Here is a 16,103-nt window from a genome sequence, read left to right on the forward strand (position 1 = left end):
CTTAGAAGGAAGAAATCTTTGGATCAGTAAGTAGCCTGTTCAGAGGCTTTATCTTTTTAAGCAATTTGATACCCTTAATTTCCTCATACTTTTATTGTAGTGGAACACAGCAGTGTGCTTGTCCTCAAAATCTGAAATGTATGGGGAGCTGTCTTAAAATTCTGACATTCATGCTTCTTACAAAAGAAAAGATGTTTTATCTAGATTCTGAGGCTGAGGTTTTCAAGGTTGACTATGAACCAAGGGAGGGGTTCTGAACTTTTTGGAATAGTGAGGTGTAGAAAGCAACACACTGCTTAAAGGAGGTGTTTGCATGGAAAGTGAGACCAACAGGAAATCTCATAACCTTTTGAGAAATAGTGCCTGAAGAAACAAGAGCATCACTTTTGCTCAGTCTTGTGGAAAGGTGTGACTTGGCTTCTGTCGATGAGGTTACAGCACTAGCAGTACATTCCTAGTGTTGGGCTCCAAAAAAAAGGAAAAAAAAATTGAGTTGTTCCTTTACATTTGAAGTCTTGAGTCAAAACCTAAGATACATCTTAATTAAGACGTCTCTGATTTGATGGAAGATGAAAATCTAAAGCCAGCACTAGTGACAGTGACACCTGGCAGACCTACTTACGATCATAAAATCCAAATCTGGGATTTTTTGCAGGTCCAGGCATGACTCATTGATACGTAAATTTAATTTGGCTAAAAATTCCCCACATTCGGCTAAAAATTCCCCACGTTCTACAGTAATTTCTCAGTATGAGTGCCAAAGGGCATTAAAGACATAAACGTGTTTAGTCCACAATTTAATTAAATTCTGACCTTTGCTACTGATTATAGCTGGTTTGTACAGATTTTCATTATGTTTCCAGTAATTCTCCTTTTAAATCATGATCTAAATAAACAGCTACATAATGTTTAATAATTTACGTCAATTTTATCAAGAATATAAAGCAATTATTTTCCTAAGAGTGTTCTTCACCATCAGATAGTATAATTAAGAAGACCAGATCCAACTGACACACGTATTTTAAGTGTGCATAGCAGAATGCAACATGAAATTTAAATCTCACCTAATGAAATTATTTAATGTAATTAGCTTTGCAATTTTCATCCAGCTCGCCCTACCTGTAATGCTGCTGAAAGCTGTCAGGTAATATACACTTACCTTCATTAAAACTTTATAATAGTTCACCTATAACACTGTAACAGGGCATGCCTGGTGTCTTTATGTAACTTGAATTGGTCCCTAGACAAAGATTATTCCTACTCCTGCTGTCATTAAAGAGCAGAACTTTTTTTTAACTCTTCAATATTGGGAAATAATGCAAGAATACAGCATAATTTTCCTTGAACTTCAGTTTATAGCAAACTTGGAATGTAGAAACTGTTGCCATAAGTTCACTTCAAATTTTGAAATAGACCATCTGGAAATAAAAAAGGGAAATGCATTTGAATTAACCCCTCAGCATAGTATTTAAGTAAGAACTGGAATTTTAGTTCAGAATGCAACCATCTCAGTGACCTTTAGCCATGGTTAAGAAAGCAAGAGGGGAAAGTGAGGCAGGCTCTTGCAACACAGGAAATAATCCATCAGTCTGTGGCAGTGGAGGGTGGGGACAGCTGTTCAGACCCATCACCTGGCGCGGGAGGGGCAGCTGCTGCCAAGGCATGTCACCTCCTGGCACAAGGTGTGACACTGGCCTCTAGCCCAGCATTCACACACCCCGTTTTACCAAATACCACACAGAACTGAGACCACAGAAACACAAACCCAACGTGTCTGAGAGTGATGGCTTTCAGATCTAACCACCTCTCCTTTGCTGGTGATAAATAGGACTAGGTCCAGAAAATAACATCTCTGCTAATTCCTTCATTCAGTTTTGACACCACTTGGTGTGTTCCTGCAGACATCATTAAGCTTCTGAACAAATCTTTAATACTGCTGTAAGGCATTTGTTTCATGAGCTTGTGCAGAGGAGCTGAATCTTAACTGCATTGTAGTGGTGTTTGTTTTTCTTTGTGTGAATGAGCAACCTTGTAATACATTATGTATTACATAACTACATTTTGTATTCTTGCTAGTGAAGAACACCAAAAACTACTGAAGCTGGTTTTTTAATTATCACAGTTAAAGAAAAAGCATGACATCACAATCTTGTAATGTTGGTCAACAGAAAATTAAAGCGGGTTAGGGAAGAAAACAAAAAGCTTCTAACCACTATCACAGAAAAAAATTAATTAAAATTTTAGCTGGAAAATCCAGGATTAAACATAACTCTCATGAAAAATACTAACTTTACCTTTTTATAAATTGCACAGTGGTCTGGGTATCTATGGGAGTACCAGACTTCTCCCTAGACACCAACTCAGCACCACTGCAATGGTGAGGTAGCAGAGGCATGATAATAGTGGGGTCGGTAGATATTTGTATTAAGGTAACAACCTTGGAGTCACAGGTCTTCCTCTTTACTGCATGCAAGTCTAAAATCACTGCATCATCCCACCTGGACTGGACACGAGACATTGCACATCTATTGCCCCCACTATTCCTGACTGTAGCAATGCTCCATTCAGAGACGAAGATCACTTTTTTCCTCCTAAGCTATGCAATATGTCATCATGTATCATCATCTTTTCTTTAAAAAATGATGCCACAGGTTTAAAAAACTCAACTGCAAAACCAGACACAAGTTGCATGTCTTGTAACACTACATCCCTCAGGACTTCTGAAGAAAACTTGTAGGAGGAAGAGCCACTGATCAGATTCCTCCTCCCACCCAAGACAATATAAGAAAACAAAATTCCACATATTATTACAAATTATATTTGAGTACTAAGGTGTGAAAAGTATGGGATGTTAATTTGTGTTCTTATGGGTTATGGCATGTTAGAAATTATAAAAACCACTGTATAAATGTTATATGGGAATATAGTCTTAAATTTCAGTCTGCCTTGAAAATTCGCTGAGACAGAAGCAGGCAGCACCCTGGAATTTACATTTAGAAAGGAGACAAAGGATTTAGGGGAAACCCTGGCCTTCTCTTTGGCATCAGAAAAGGACACATTAAGATAAGCAATCAGTCTTCCCCTCCCCGGATGACAGAGTCGTCAGACCATTGTCTTCAGCCATCCGTCATCCCCATGGGAACACCACCATCGAGAACCATCATCATCAACATCTCCGGAGAGGAACTTTTACCATTCATAAACTTTGGTGTCCATTCACTCGCGGGAAACTAGAAATTGACACCTTGCAGCAGAGGAGAGACTCTTTTCAGCTAAGCCAGAGACAACTATGAATTCAAATAACTAGCTTGGAAACAAAAGGACTATGAGGAAATTTTTGCCAGAGGCGGAATAAAGTGTATAAAAACTAAGCCCCGAACAAGGCCAATTCGTGAACACAGGGGGGATGGCAATGTGCCAGATACTGCATCCCAGTTTACCCTTGACAATTCCCCGGGTCAATCGTCAAAGTATCTCTGCTGCTGCTGGTTTTGCCGAAATTCTGTAATTCGATCCTTTTTAATAAATGAAAAATTATAATTTTTATTGGACTACTGCATTGGCATTTATAACAAAGGGGATGAGAAGAACTGCCAGGTGAGATGAAATGCAAAAATCTCACTCTTCTGTCAGTTATATCTCATACACAGATGGATTCATACAAAACTCAGGCTCTTAAAACATTCTGCAGAGTTCTGTCCCATGAAAATTTCATGTAAAAGAAAAGCCATTGCTGCTGAAGTCTCTTCTATTCCTTCCTAGTCACATTAAGTATAGCTGACCATAAATGCTTTGGTGGACAGACTGTTCAAGGCATTGAAATGGGTATGGGATTTTAGCAAGTAAATCAACAATGGAACATTCTCCTCAAATGTCTTTCTGTAGGAGGTGGCAGGAAGAAAAGTGGAAACATACCATTATAGAAATGCAAAGATCTTTAGCCTCTAAATTCCTTAGTTCAAGTTCTGGACTCATTACCAGCTTATTTTGCTTCCATGAAATGATCTGCATATCTACAATGTACAGAACAACCAGTGGCCAAGTAACAGCATCAGGACAAAACACTCATCTCTGCAACAACCTCCTGTCAGAGAGCAGAGACGGGGCTAATTCACGTTTTTAAGAAAGAGATAAATATGCAGAACAATCTCAAAATCTTTCCAAAAGCCTAGGGGCTGACATCTGCACAGCCCTTTTTGTTTTGGAGGCTTGCCAGCTGAAGTAAACACCTTATCTGTTTGGGAAAAAGAGTGAGCCAAGACATTCTGTCGTTGTACCTCTTCACATCCTCTTACCAAGTTTTCTGTAACTAAGCATTGGGCAGCCAGACTAGTTACTTTGGACAGAAGCACAGATAGACTTCCTATTCTTGTATCAGCAATTTTTGTTTTGTTTTCTGAAAAACAAAGCAAAGGAAGTGCTGAGTGAAGCAAGAACGAATCCTTTAACGCCATGGTAAGTGGCAAGAGAGAGAACCTTCCCTGCTTGGGTGCCTGTTTTTCCCTACGTGGGGGCAGTAACATGCAGTAGGAACAGATCTGCCTCCATAATGAGGTTACACTCCATAATGAGGTTACACAGCTCCTCTCATCCCCCCATCGTGGAAGTGCCAGCTCTGGCAGATTAACTGTCAAAAACTGTCTCTTAAATCACATCTTGCCTGAACTAGAAGACTGGGCTACCACAACAAGTGTTTCCATCACACATACACATTGAATACTGCACCCAATGTAAATGTCTCTGGCCTGAACCCTTGCCTCATTTCATTATGCATTTAGGAGCCTACAGCAACCAGATAAACGTCATCACATCTAAGACTCTGAAAAACCAGAGAGAGCACTCATTAAGTAAACAGGGGGAAAGGGGAAGCATCTGTTGTTCCACCTTTACCACATTGCCAGCAGGAGGAAAGTTAAAACCAAGCAAAATAAGAAGAGCTGTAAGGTCCGCTTTGATAGAGCCATCCAGGACAGTGAGCTTTGAAGAGAATGGGGTGAACACACAAAGCTTAGACCCCCTGAACAGCACACATGAGATTCACAGACACACCAGCTGGCAGCTCTGCAGAGGCTTTGCTTGCAGGCACAACCTGAGTGGCAGGACACTCATTAAAATAGCTGTGTCAAAGATGCTTTAAACCCTGTTCCAGGACAGTCTTCAAAGTGTCTATCAGCTCACCATAAACTGCTAGGAGAAATTACAACCTCAGTCATTCTTCATTCTGATCTTTGTTAGTTACTATATCCCAGATGTCATTTTGCTTCTCATATAGTGACTGCTACTACAGCCTTCAGTTTCTGTACCATGTTCCCTCCTTCAGAAACAGGCCAGCACATGATCCTGGATAACTGCATTTGTTCACCATAACTTGAATTAAATTAACTTTGTATCCTGAAAGTTCTTAATGTTTCCTGCCTTCTCACAGCTCAAAAGTTTGTTTCATTTAGCTCTAAATTTAACAAGACCATTTGCTCCAGCTATGTTATTCTCCTTATGTCACAAACAGCTGCTTCAACCTGGTTAGACAAAATTTTTATATACAAAATGCAGATTCTTCTTAGAATGGCATGACCTTTAGAAATACTAATGAATCTTATATTAGCATACCACCTCCAGAAGTAATAACTATATGAAGATTGCAAATTTAAGAGTTTATCTAATTTCTTTTTGGCAAGCACAAAAGAAGACTCTGGATCATGTCTTAATGTTAAGAAATCAAAGTACTTTCTTTAAGATTTGGGAGACATCCTATGTGGCTTTTGGACACCAGGTATTAATGCAAACATAATGCAAATCTCAGGATGCAGCCCTTATTTCCCTGGATTATTCAGAAATACCTCTGCACTCAGTTTCCTTCCCAGCCTTTTTTCAACTAGAAGGACAAACAGCAGCTGCTGGTCATTGCATAAAATTAATGTCTTAAAGAAGACTCGTACAGATGCCTCAGACTTCCATCTGACAGACTCTAAGGACAAAGGTTAGTAGGCTATTTAGTAATCCGCATTTTTATTCCATCTCCTGTCTCCAGCCACTCCTTTGGCACAATTCTGTCTTATTATTTAGTATATTCTGCAACCTTATTTGGTAAGGACTTTTATCTCAGGACAAGTCTAAAGATTATGCTAGATCATTGCTTCGAGTCTTCCATTTTCAATTTGCTTAACATTTCCTGTAACATTAGCATTTATAGAAGCATATGAAACAGGGCATTAAGAATTACAGGATTTAACCACAGCAATGATCAGCTTTTACAGCCTGAAATTTGAGATATAAAGCACCAAACTTTCTTCCTAAAGTATTCCATTTAGAAGGGAAAAGAAATCTTCCTCAGCTCTGTTTCTTCTGAAGTGCTAAGCAAGATACAGTGCATAGACACCAATACCTACTCAAATGAATCTCTAAAGGTTTGCAACTAGACCTCTCAATTGGTGAAAATAAACAAATAAATTGCTTACAGTACCCTCACCTCAATAAGTTATATTGATAAATCCATGCTGTATTTTAGTTTTAGAAAGTTTTCGGGTTTTTTGTTTGCATTCCAAAAGCAGCCTGACAGTAAGCACAAACTCCCCAAACAGATGCTGTCCCTGAAAAAATGGGCACCTGTTCTTGTTCCTATCAAACCCATCTCTGGGGGTTTTGGGTGTGCAGTGATGACTGTACAGGTTTGCCTCATTTCCCATCATAGTAGCTGGAATGCCTGGATTGTTGAAATAGAGGAGACCAAGTAGCAGCCTGCCTCTTCCACACAGAAAACAAGTGGGGCATTCCGGTAGCACATGCTGTTTTCTTGCTTGGGGTGATTGGTAAAGTTACAGTGATGTATATTTAGAAAAACAAGTCTTTGTAAATATTTCTGTTGCCAATATTATGTTATAAACACTTTGGAAGAAAGATTGGGGGGGTTGAGGTAAGTATTGGCAGCACTTGTTGTTTAAATGAGCAGAGTTGGAAATGTCAGTAGCCATCATGTGATGAGGTTCTGTTTTCCAAGTTATCTCCCATCTTATCTGATTACTTTCCTATATTCATTTTTTATTTCTTATCATGCACACAGAGAGAAGGTGATGCTTCTAGTTAAGGCTAAAAGGACATGAAAACTTATTTGGGTATAGCTGTGTTTTAACCCCAGCTGGCAACTAAGCCCCACACAGATGTTCACTCACTTCCCGCAGCACATTAGCTTGCCTTGAACTTTCTCAGAAAGGGCAATGGAGATAAAATACTGTAGTCACCAAGTGAAATCTTCGGTTCAGTGCTACCACTACTCGCAGACTGATTGAATGTTGCAGAAAAATTACTCTCCTGCCAACATTTTTATGTGCCTTATTGACATTTCAGATCTTCTGCAAACCTTTGCGAGTAGGTTTGACCAGCTCCATTTTACATCCTCAGTTTATGTTGGGATTTATGTTGATTAAGTCTTAACCAGCAAAAGTGTTGACTTTAAAGGTACAAAATGAGGAGACTCACACCCATATATTTCAATATTCAAAAGAAGCCTGAGATCATAACAATAACACTTTTGCTCTGTTGTCATTTATCTTTCTCTGCGTCGACTGAGGTGTAAAAGTCCCTCCTGACGTGCTCAGCAGGGACGAACTAACAGCCTTACTGCAGGCTGAACAAGGTGTGCCAGTGCGAGGCAGGGCTTTCATAACACACTTTGAAGATAATACTATCTTGTAGCAAGTTTGGTTAGAGATCCGATTCTTGAACCTTGGTAATGCTGGCCTTGGCACACCAAAAAGGCTGTCAGGCATTAGCAATCTCTACCATATACAGATATTACTACATAGGAATAAGCTTTTGGGGCTAAATTTGGTAGATAAAGGGGGACCCAACTTGGAAGGCTGCTGATGCAGTGCAAGAAATAAGCCAAATCCCAAATCTGAAACAGAGAACCTTTGAAACTGGGGCTAGGGGCAATATATGTGCACCAGAGTGAAGCCTTCTATCCTGCTGTTCATTCCAAGTCTGGGTGGCTTGCAGATACTGCTCCCACCTTTTAAGGCTGCACAGTTTATAACATATTATGTTGTTAGAGACCCAAATCTTACCAGATTAAGCTGGGAGAATTGGATGCTGCCAAACCTGGACTTTTTGCCTTTTTTAAGACACACAAGTCTATAGTTGATCCCTGCTTGAAGGACTTTTCTTTCCTCGTTTTTTTTTTGTTTTTTAAATACACTCTGTGAACCTTCATACTATGTTGAATTTGATGACTTCTTAATCTGAACTGTTAGCTGGAATCTCCATAAGTTAATTATTCAGAAATAATAGAAACTGAGAAGTTAATAGTAAGCTCAGAAATCAGCTGCTTAACCAGCTGTCTTGTTAATTATGGTAACAACACACTGGCAATTACTTTGATTAAAACACCCTGGGTTTGGTTTGCCTTTTCAAGCCCCGATCACTGTCCATACAGATTCAGCTCTGCTGTGCTCTGCCTTTCCAAGCATGCAGAGGAGCACAGCAGGTCCCCTGGAAAGGCTGCTGTGAAGCACGGGACAAGGACTCTGCCTCAGAGCATCCCTGTGTGCTTCAGTGCTCCAAGATTCTGTGCAACTGGTAGGGAACTCTCTATGCTGCCTGATTCTGAGTAAATTGCTTCTTGAAACAGGAAGTGCTGTTTCTTTTCATCTGTTCAGGTGTAATACAAAGGCCAAATCTCCACCCATTCTGAACGTAACATTCCTTTGGCTCTATCTATAAACAGCTGAGATTGTGCTGGAGGAGACCAAGACACTCCTTCAGCCTCCTCAGAAACATCTCGTGACTAGTTGGAAGGATGAAGCTCCTGGCACTTTGTGGCTTTTTGTTTGTTTGTCTTCTGTGCCTCAATGTCTTTGCTGCAGAAGGTATAGTATACATAGTCTTCTAAAAGAGCTTTCTCTTTTTCTGTTCTTTCCTTTTTTGATATAAAATTCATATTTACTCTGCTAAAGGAAATAAACTGAGCTTGACAATGAAAAGGAGGATTGGACTGAGAAAAGGACTTAGACTGCAGAATGTGGTAGCATATCAGTGCTTTGGTTTGTACAGTAGTGTTTCCTCTGCTATTGCTTGTTGCCCATAGTACAGCATGATTAATTTTACCTTAATCTGTGTTCTGCAACCTGCTCTTCTGAAAATACTTACTGTTATATTTTCCCTGTAGATAACCAACCATCCACCAATGTAAAAATAGTATAATTTTCTCAGTAGTGAGAAAATAGTTATGTTAATGGAAAATGTTTCTACCCTTATGAAATAAGGGAACATGAATCAGTCAGGTCAACAGGGTATATGAGAAGTTCTTTATAGAACAATGAAACAGGAGAAACTCTTCTGACCGTAAATCAGTCTAAACTTTTTTTTTCCTTTGTTTTTTTGTTGGTTGGGGGTTTTTTACCACTGATATTCCACACTTCAGTTGTAGTACCTTGAGGCACTTAGTTACCATTTTGCAGTATTCTAAATTCACGGAGTAGTTAAAATCTTGAAAACGGAAGATTTTCCATCTGTCTATAGCCACATCTCTGCAGATGTCATTGTGCATTTGTAGAAGGACAGTTCAGTAGAGCTTTTAAATTGAGAGGTGTAGTTTAGAGTTACCTGTGCAGATTAGAGGTTTGATGTTGTAAATCTCTGACTCGCCATGATTTTTCTCGATGTGTATTTTATACAAGATATTGAGGATATATGTGAGATAAGGAAAAACAAATAAGCTAAGTGTCCAAAGGTCAGGAGCAGCAGACTTGCTATGCTTGGTATTTTCTACAAACCTTCTAAGAATTGCTTTATGTGTAAATATGAGCATGGAGAAACACGTGGAAGCTGTTTTTCTAATTGGTTAAGTCAGCTGCCAAGTTTTCTCATTTACTGGAGTCTGTGCTGAATGATAGAGCCAAAGCACTCGTGTCTGATAACCTTCTTCTTTCTTTACTCTTTCTACTTCTTTTTATTCTGGTTTTTCCATGACTCTTGAGGAAAACTTAAGGAAGAGTGCAAAGGGAGTTGGAGAATTTCTAGATGTGTCTTGAGGAGCACAAAGGAAGCCTCTCCAGGAAGGACAGGAAACGGCCATATCAATAAAACACAAATTAATACCTGCAAGTGCCTGTAACAGTGTTCCCTTTTGGTTTATGTGCATGGTACTTCAGTGAGTCAGAAGGTGGGGAGGAAACATGCAAAGGACACTGTTCCTTATATGGAAGTGCCAGTGTGAAAGTGTCTGGGTGTGCAAGATAAATGTACTTTGCATGGTAAACTGTTACATCAGAGCTAAATTGTGGTGATAAGATAGCTCAGCCTCCATCAGCAGCCTTGGCTATAAACTGTGCCTCAGTGATTTCCAGAAACATTGACATGTGTTGGATTTTGTTGATGAGGAATCATCTGTCTCTGTCCTTTCTGCTCCACCTCAGCTCCAGAGTAAACCTTTTTTTTGCGTTTATCGTGGCCAGCACATACTATGTCAACTGCAGTCAGCAGCTTGCTTATTTAGCTGTAGTGGAGAGGGAATATTTCAGTGGCTTTGCCCATCCAAAGCAATTTATTCTACCCTGCTGTGCATCTGGACACAGAGATGTTCTTTTTTCCTGTTGGTAATTTTTTATATTTTCTTGAAGTGGTGTAACTATAATTGTATCACCTGCCAGTGTGACATTTCGAAGGATAAAGAAACGTTCACACCGTGTATCTATGAGTAATGATGGAAATGAGCAAATAAATTCCTGTTCCACACTAGGGACAAAGCTGTGCAGAGATCTAAAAATCAGTCATGATAATCCTTTGTTTTACAGACCTCTCCATACAAAGATGTCAGTGGTAAATACAGTAAGCAAAATGTCTGTGGACTCTGACACATTTACTGTATATGTACAGTTATTTGCATTACCTGTCTCCACTGATAATGTATTATTTTTCACCCTTAGGTGAGAAGGTTAGAAGACTCTGCTGCTCAAAAATACCCAAACTCAAGAAAAAAACTGATAAAGGTAAAAAGGTTTACAGTTTCATTAGATGAATTAGGTAATCATTAGAGAGAAATCACTCTGGGTATTTTCCATCTGCAAACTTCACAGAATTTTCCATGCAGGTAAATAGTAGCTTCATTGTAGCACTGTTCTCTTTTTCTTAGGAAACTTACTGAGTATTTGGATCAGGAAGAATTAAGATTAGAAGAGATTAGAATCTAATTAATGCCCATAGTATAAAACAGTCAAGAGAAATATGATCAAGTCTGATTAAAGGAGTATCAATGTTCCTCATTGATAAGAACAGTTGCAAAAGTGAAATATTATCCTGGCTTTGCCCTGCTGTATTCCATCACCATTCATCTATGGCTGCATTCATCTTCATGCTTTGAGAGATCAACCGAAGTGTGATTCTGTAAATTCCCAAAAATCCAGTTGTTGAACCCTCAGCTCTACCAGGAACAAGAATTAACTGAGACTGAATTTGTCCTAAATGTGTGCTTCTAAAGACTGTGCAAGTAAAAGTACATAATACCCCTGGTTTCAGTGAGACCCCAGTGGAAAAAAAGCTAAACCATGAAAAAGTCTAGGATAAAAGGATTAGTATGCTCTTTAGAATCTTAGCATTTTAAATCTTAATGTTTCTAAATTTAGTAAAATGTCTAGCTGATAACTTTTGTTAAACTCTAAAGATAGCAAATTTGAATTTAGTCTAAAATAGTTTCCTATTTCTAATCTTTTAATCATAACATTACTCATTTGAAGTTCCAAGCAAATTCATTCTAGCTGATAAAATATCTTAAATGCTTTGTTACTTTTTTATATTTAGATAACTTAGGTGGAAATCTTTGTGTTACTCTACAATGTATACTCTAAAGTTTTCCTTTAACTGGAGCCTTTCCATCCTGTCCAGTCTCCCAGAACTGAATCATGGGCTCTGTTTTATGGGCAGAGTCCCATTGGTACCAGGAGCAGTGAACATTTTGCAGAATTATTATGGGTCAGGGTTTATAGCTGTCTGGGGCTCCTCATTTAATCAGCAGGTGTAGTAGCAACAGAGGACTTGAGCAATAGCAGGTTCCCAGCTGGCCCACACGGCCTGGGGAGTGCAATGCCAGAGGCACAGAGGTGGCTTCTGGCACTCCGGAGCTGGCTTGCACGTGCTGCTGCCTGCCTGGTCCTGTACCCTTCCCACGTTACTGAGGCTTCATGTGATCAGCACAGCTGTTACTATTCAGTCTGAGTACTTTCTGCTACCTGCCAAAATAGGGAGTGTTTCAGACTTTTTTACATGCAACAGGCATGAAAACTCTCTGATGAAAGTGCTTGCAAAGAGAATGTTCCTTTGAAAGCAGACTGCTGTTTCCTGGCAGTGAAGTCCAGTGATGCTGGTCTCACAGAGCAATGGAATGTACTGTGCTGAGGGGGGAAAAGGAATACAAAGGAAGCTCTCTATTAAAACCTGTAAATTCACCACAAAGGTCTCCTACAGAGGGAATCTGAAATGCTCTCCTCTGCTGCAAATACAGTAATACTTTATGATCTTTGCTTGTCCCATTACACTCTGCCCTGGTTCTTTGAGCATTCCAATATGCTTACCATAATTATCTCCTGTCCTTACCTGCAGCCAAAGCTTTTTTAGGTCAGGGATTGCTTTTTATTTGCTTCCATATAGGGTGCATCTTTCTGCTGCTAATGACTTCCTCAGATCGGCTTGTAAAGGCTTGGGCCTAATGCACAACTGCCCAAAGCTGAATTCTTCTGTTTAATGTGCAGTTCTTGACTGGAATTGTCCAGTGTTTGGTTTGTTTTGTATTGTTAATGTGAGATTTGTGGCTGACTTGTGCTGTCTTTTTTAGGGGAATATTACTTGCTTTATAGTCTGCAGGCAAAGCACAGGGGTTCTTTTTCAGCACTGCTGTGCACTGTTCTTTGTGCTGGGCATGTGCTGTGAGCAAGCTGCAAAGCCACTTGGAGACCAGCTCAGTGTGGCTTGAGGAGAGAGTTGTGTAGAACCATATATAACCACACTGGCTACTTCTTTTGAAGCAAAACCACTGATTTCCTAGAATGTTGTCATTCCATCAGAAACATTTCCTGTCCCAGAAAGTAAATGCCTCAAGCCAGTATCAGTCTATGGCTTCTGACCAGGAAATAGGGAGAATGTAATGACAGTAAATGGAAGTTAATGCTTAATGTGTTAATTGCAGAATTCAAGCTCTGGAGAGACAGGAGCACCATCCTGTCTCTATGAAGAACTTCACCTGACTGTGCAAACTTCCAGTAGCAGCAAACTTTCAGTGACTGAGTACTCTGACTAAAGGGAAAAAAGGCTGCTGGGAGTCAGTGACCTTCAGCAACCTAATGAAAAGAAAAAAAATTTCCATCACATCCCTGTTTATTTTCAGATCACTGCTAATCTAAGTCTGCCCATACAAACATGGCTGAACATCAGATGTTGAAGTTTTGTTCCATTCTCCACACTCCCAATTAAACAAATCTCTCCGTTTTCTCTCTTTCTCATCTCTGTTTTACAGGTATAAGTTTAAGAATGACTTCACTGGAAAAAAGGAAATACTGCAAGCCTTGTCCTCAGAAATTCCATCCAGTGATTCCTGGACCACTTCCACTGCTAAAATGAGCAGACTGAGAGGAGGGTGAAAAGCATCCGCCTACATGCACAACTGACAGTGCTTCACTATCTTGAGTACCCTCCTTTTGTAGATAGGACATGCTTTTTGTACATTGCTTTTTATTTGGAGAAATTCTTCAGTACTGTTTATTCATTCCTTCGCTCAGGTACCTTTTCTAGTATTAGCCTGACAGAAAGCGTCAGGCAGAGCTTTCTGGCTGCCACCAGACTTTGTGTCAGTTGAATATTCCTCTGCACCAAGCAGAGATTTAGCTCCTCAAGTAAGAGAATGAGGAAAGCTGGTTGAAAGGTAGCTGAATGGCACTGCTTTGCATTTCTGAATTGCCTAAAAGGTGGTGAAGGGCTGATGCTTTTGTTTCTAGTTATCAGTATACATGCATATTAACCTTTTCTTTGAATCATTTATTTTATATTGAAAAAGGAGGGTTTTGTATGATCATTAATCATTGGTGATTTTTTCCTGCAGCCCTTGTGCTCAGTGTTTGCAATCCACTTGGAATTAGATTTCTACAAATGACAAAAATCTCATCTTTTAGAAAAGGCTGAGAAACTAGATAAGCAGGTTGTTAAAATAGTGGTGATGGGCCAGATTCAAGTAAGCTTTTTAATATGTCTTTCAAGGGGGCTAAATCTGACTTTAAAATCCAAGTGGCCTGGTTTTTAACTTCCTAAAGAGTGTCATCAGGTGGTTATTAAAGAGCGTACTGAAAAGATATTAAACCTAATCAGATTTCATCTGTTCCTCTAAAGCCAGAAGGCAGCTGTTCTTTCAAGACAATAGAGTTGTGTGATCATCTCAATAAACAAAGCTTACTGGAGCATGAAATAAATGCTGAGAATAATACCAAAGGGCTGAATAACAGAGAAACTGAAGCATCCACTGATACTTTAGTCATGTATCTTCTGTCCTTTCCTAACTGTCCTCTGCATTGCTGCTATTTCTCTGCCTGGGGGAGAGTCCTTAAAACTGAATTACTTTGTTGTTCATGAATTCAGTTTTCCTTCTACTGAATATGAGGAGGAGTAGAAACTTTTTCTGCTGCTGGGCAAATTGTAGATTGCAAATAGTAATTTTTCTGTCAGTACTCATAGTACTACTCTTTCTCTTAACATAATTGTCAGTATGATAGAAGTGGTTTCAGTGCCCTTCGCAATTTGGGGGAGTTGAATGGGAGCAGTCAGAGGTCTGTTGTAACACACACAGGCAAATGCAATTCCAGAAGGTCAAGTTTATAGACACTTACTCAGAGTCCTGCTCTTACTGGAAATGTTTCTATTCTACTGAACAATTGAACCTATTTCTGGGTCTTCTGTGTGCATGCTATTACTTTGTTTTCATATTGGTTTTGAGATTAGGTAGATCTGACACTCACCATCCTATTTTTGAAGACCTGACCATGCATAGCATTTTTTATATCAAAGATAAAGGAACTGCCAGTCCTCCTTGCAAGACCTGTGAATCAGGAGGTTGGTGTAGGAACGGTTTAATTGTTCAATTGCTGGTCAGGGGGCCAACATATTTTATTTGTATTGTTTTGTAGAGCTCACAGAAAGAGTCTGTAGACTATAAATGACAAAGTAAATAAAGAATATAAATTATGAAGTAAATGTAAAAAGCATTTTTGGTATTGTTTACAGCAGGGTTTTTCTCTGTAAAATATGGCCATGTGTTTACAGCTCTGCATAAAGCATCACTAACAGGCTTGAAGGTTCTGTTCTCTAATGTGAGTTTAAGCCCTTTTCTTTTATGTCTGAAAAAAGCTCTGTGATTTTCCAGTTTGCCTTACACCCTCCAAACAGCATGCTCCAAACTCTCCAACCCTCCTTCAGGCAAAATGTTCCCTCTGATAACAAAAGCATAAGCTCCAGAGACTATTAACACAATTATTGCAGAAATACTCTGGATCTTTGGTGAGATCCCAGGACATAATTTAATGCACTGAAGTATTTTCACTCACTAAAATTTCCCAGACTGGCCTCAATCTCTGGCTGGGGGCTATTCCAGTTAAAGATGCTACTTGTCTAAAGTCCTAGCCTTGGCTGAGCAGACTATAGCAAAAACTTCCAAATAATTCCAGTGTGGATTGTGACTGCTGCCCAAATGCTTTGTTGCTTCATATAGAGGTACCAGAATGTTGTGTGTCCTCTTGAAAGCAGTTCCTCAGCAGAGTTTGACTCTTATGTACCAGGCCATTTCCCCATGTGCTAGAACAGAGTTACCATCTGATCATGGTTTCACTTACACCATTTGTTCTTCCTTTTGTTTTCCTTTCCTTCCGCATGTATTTGTCTGGCATTACTGGAAGAGAAACATATTTGTTCAGTGGCTTTTCAAAATATACAAACTGTATGCTTATATAAAGGAGTAAATTTATCTTGTCCAAGCTGACAAATGAATTTTTTGTATCTTGTGGATTTGTGTGCATTCGGCTGTCAAGCAAGAAAATTGCATAGCTCTTAAGTTGCAATAAAGATGTTTCTGAACTGTC

General features: G+C 39.4%; 1 long non-coding RNA gene across 1 annotated transcript; it reads left to right on the forward strand.

Moving 5' to 3' along the window:
• The first annotated feature begins 7,814 nt into the window (after positions 1–7,814).
• LOC134554899 (uncharacterized) lies at positions 7,815–16,103 on the forward strand. The gene is made up of 3 exons (XR_010081339.1): positions 7,815–8,861; positions 10,920–10,982; positions 13,499–16,103. It is a non-coding gene; the product is annotated as an uncharacterized LOC134554899 (long non-coding RNA).

This window comes from Prinia subflava, chromosome 9 (assembly GCF_021018805.1).
Source record: "Prinia subflava isolate CZ2003 ecotype Zambia chromosome 9, Cam_Psub_1.2, whole genome shotgun sequence".
Lineage (NCBI taxonomy): Eukaryota > Metazoa > Chordata > Aves > Passeriformes > Cisticolidae > Prinia > Prinia subflava.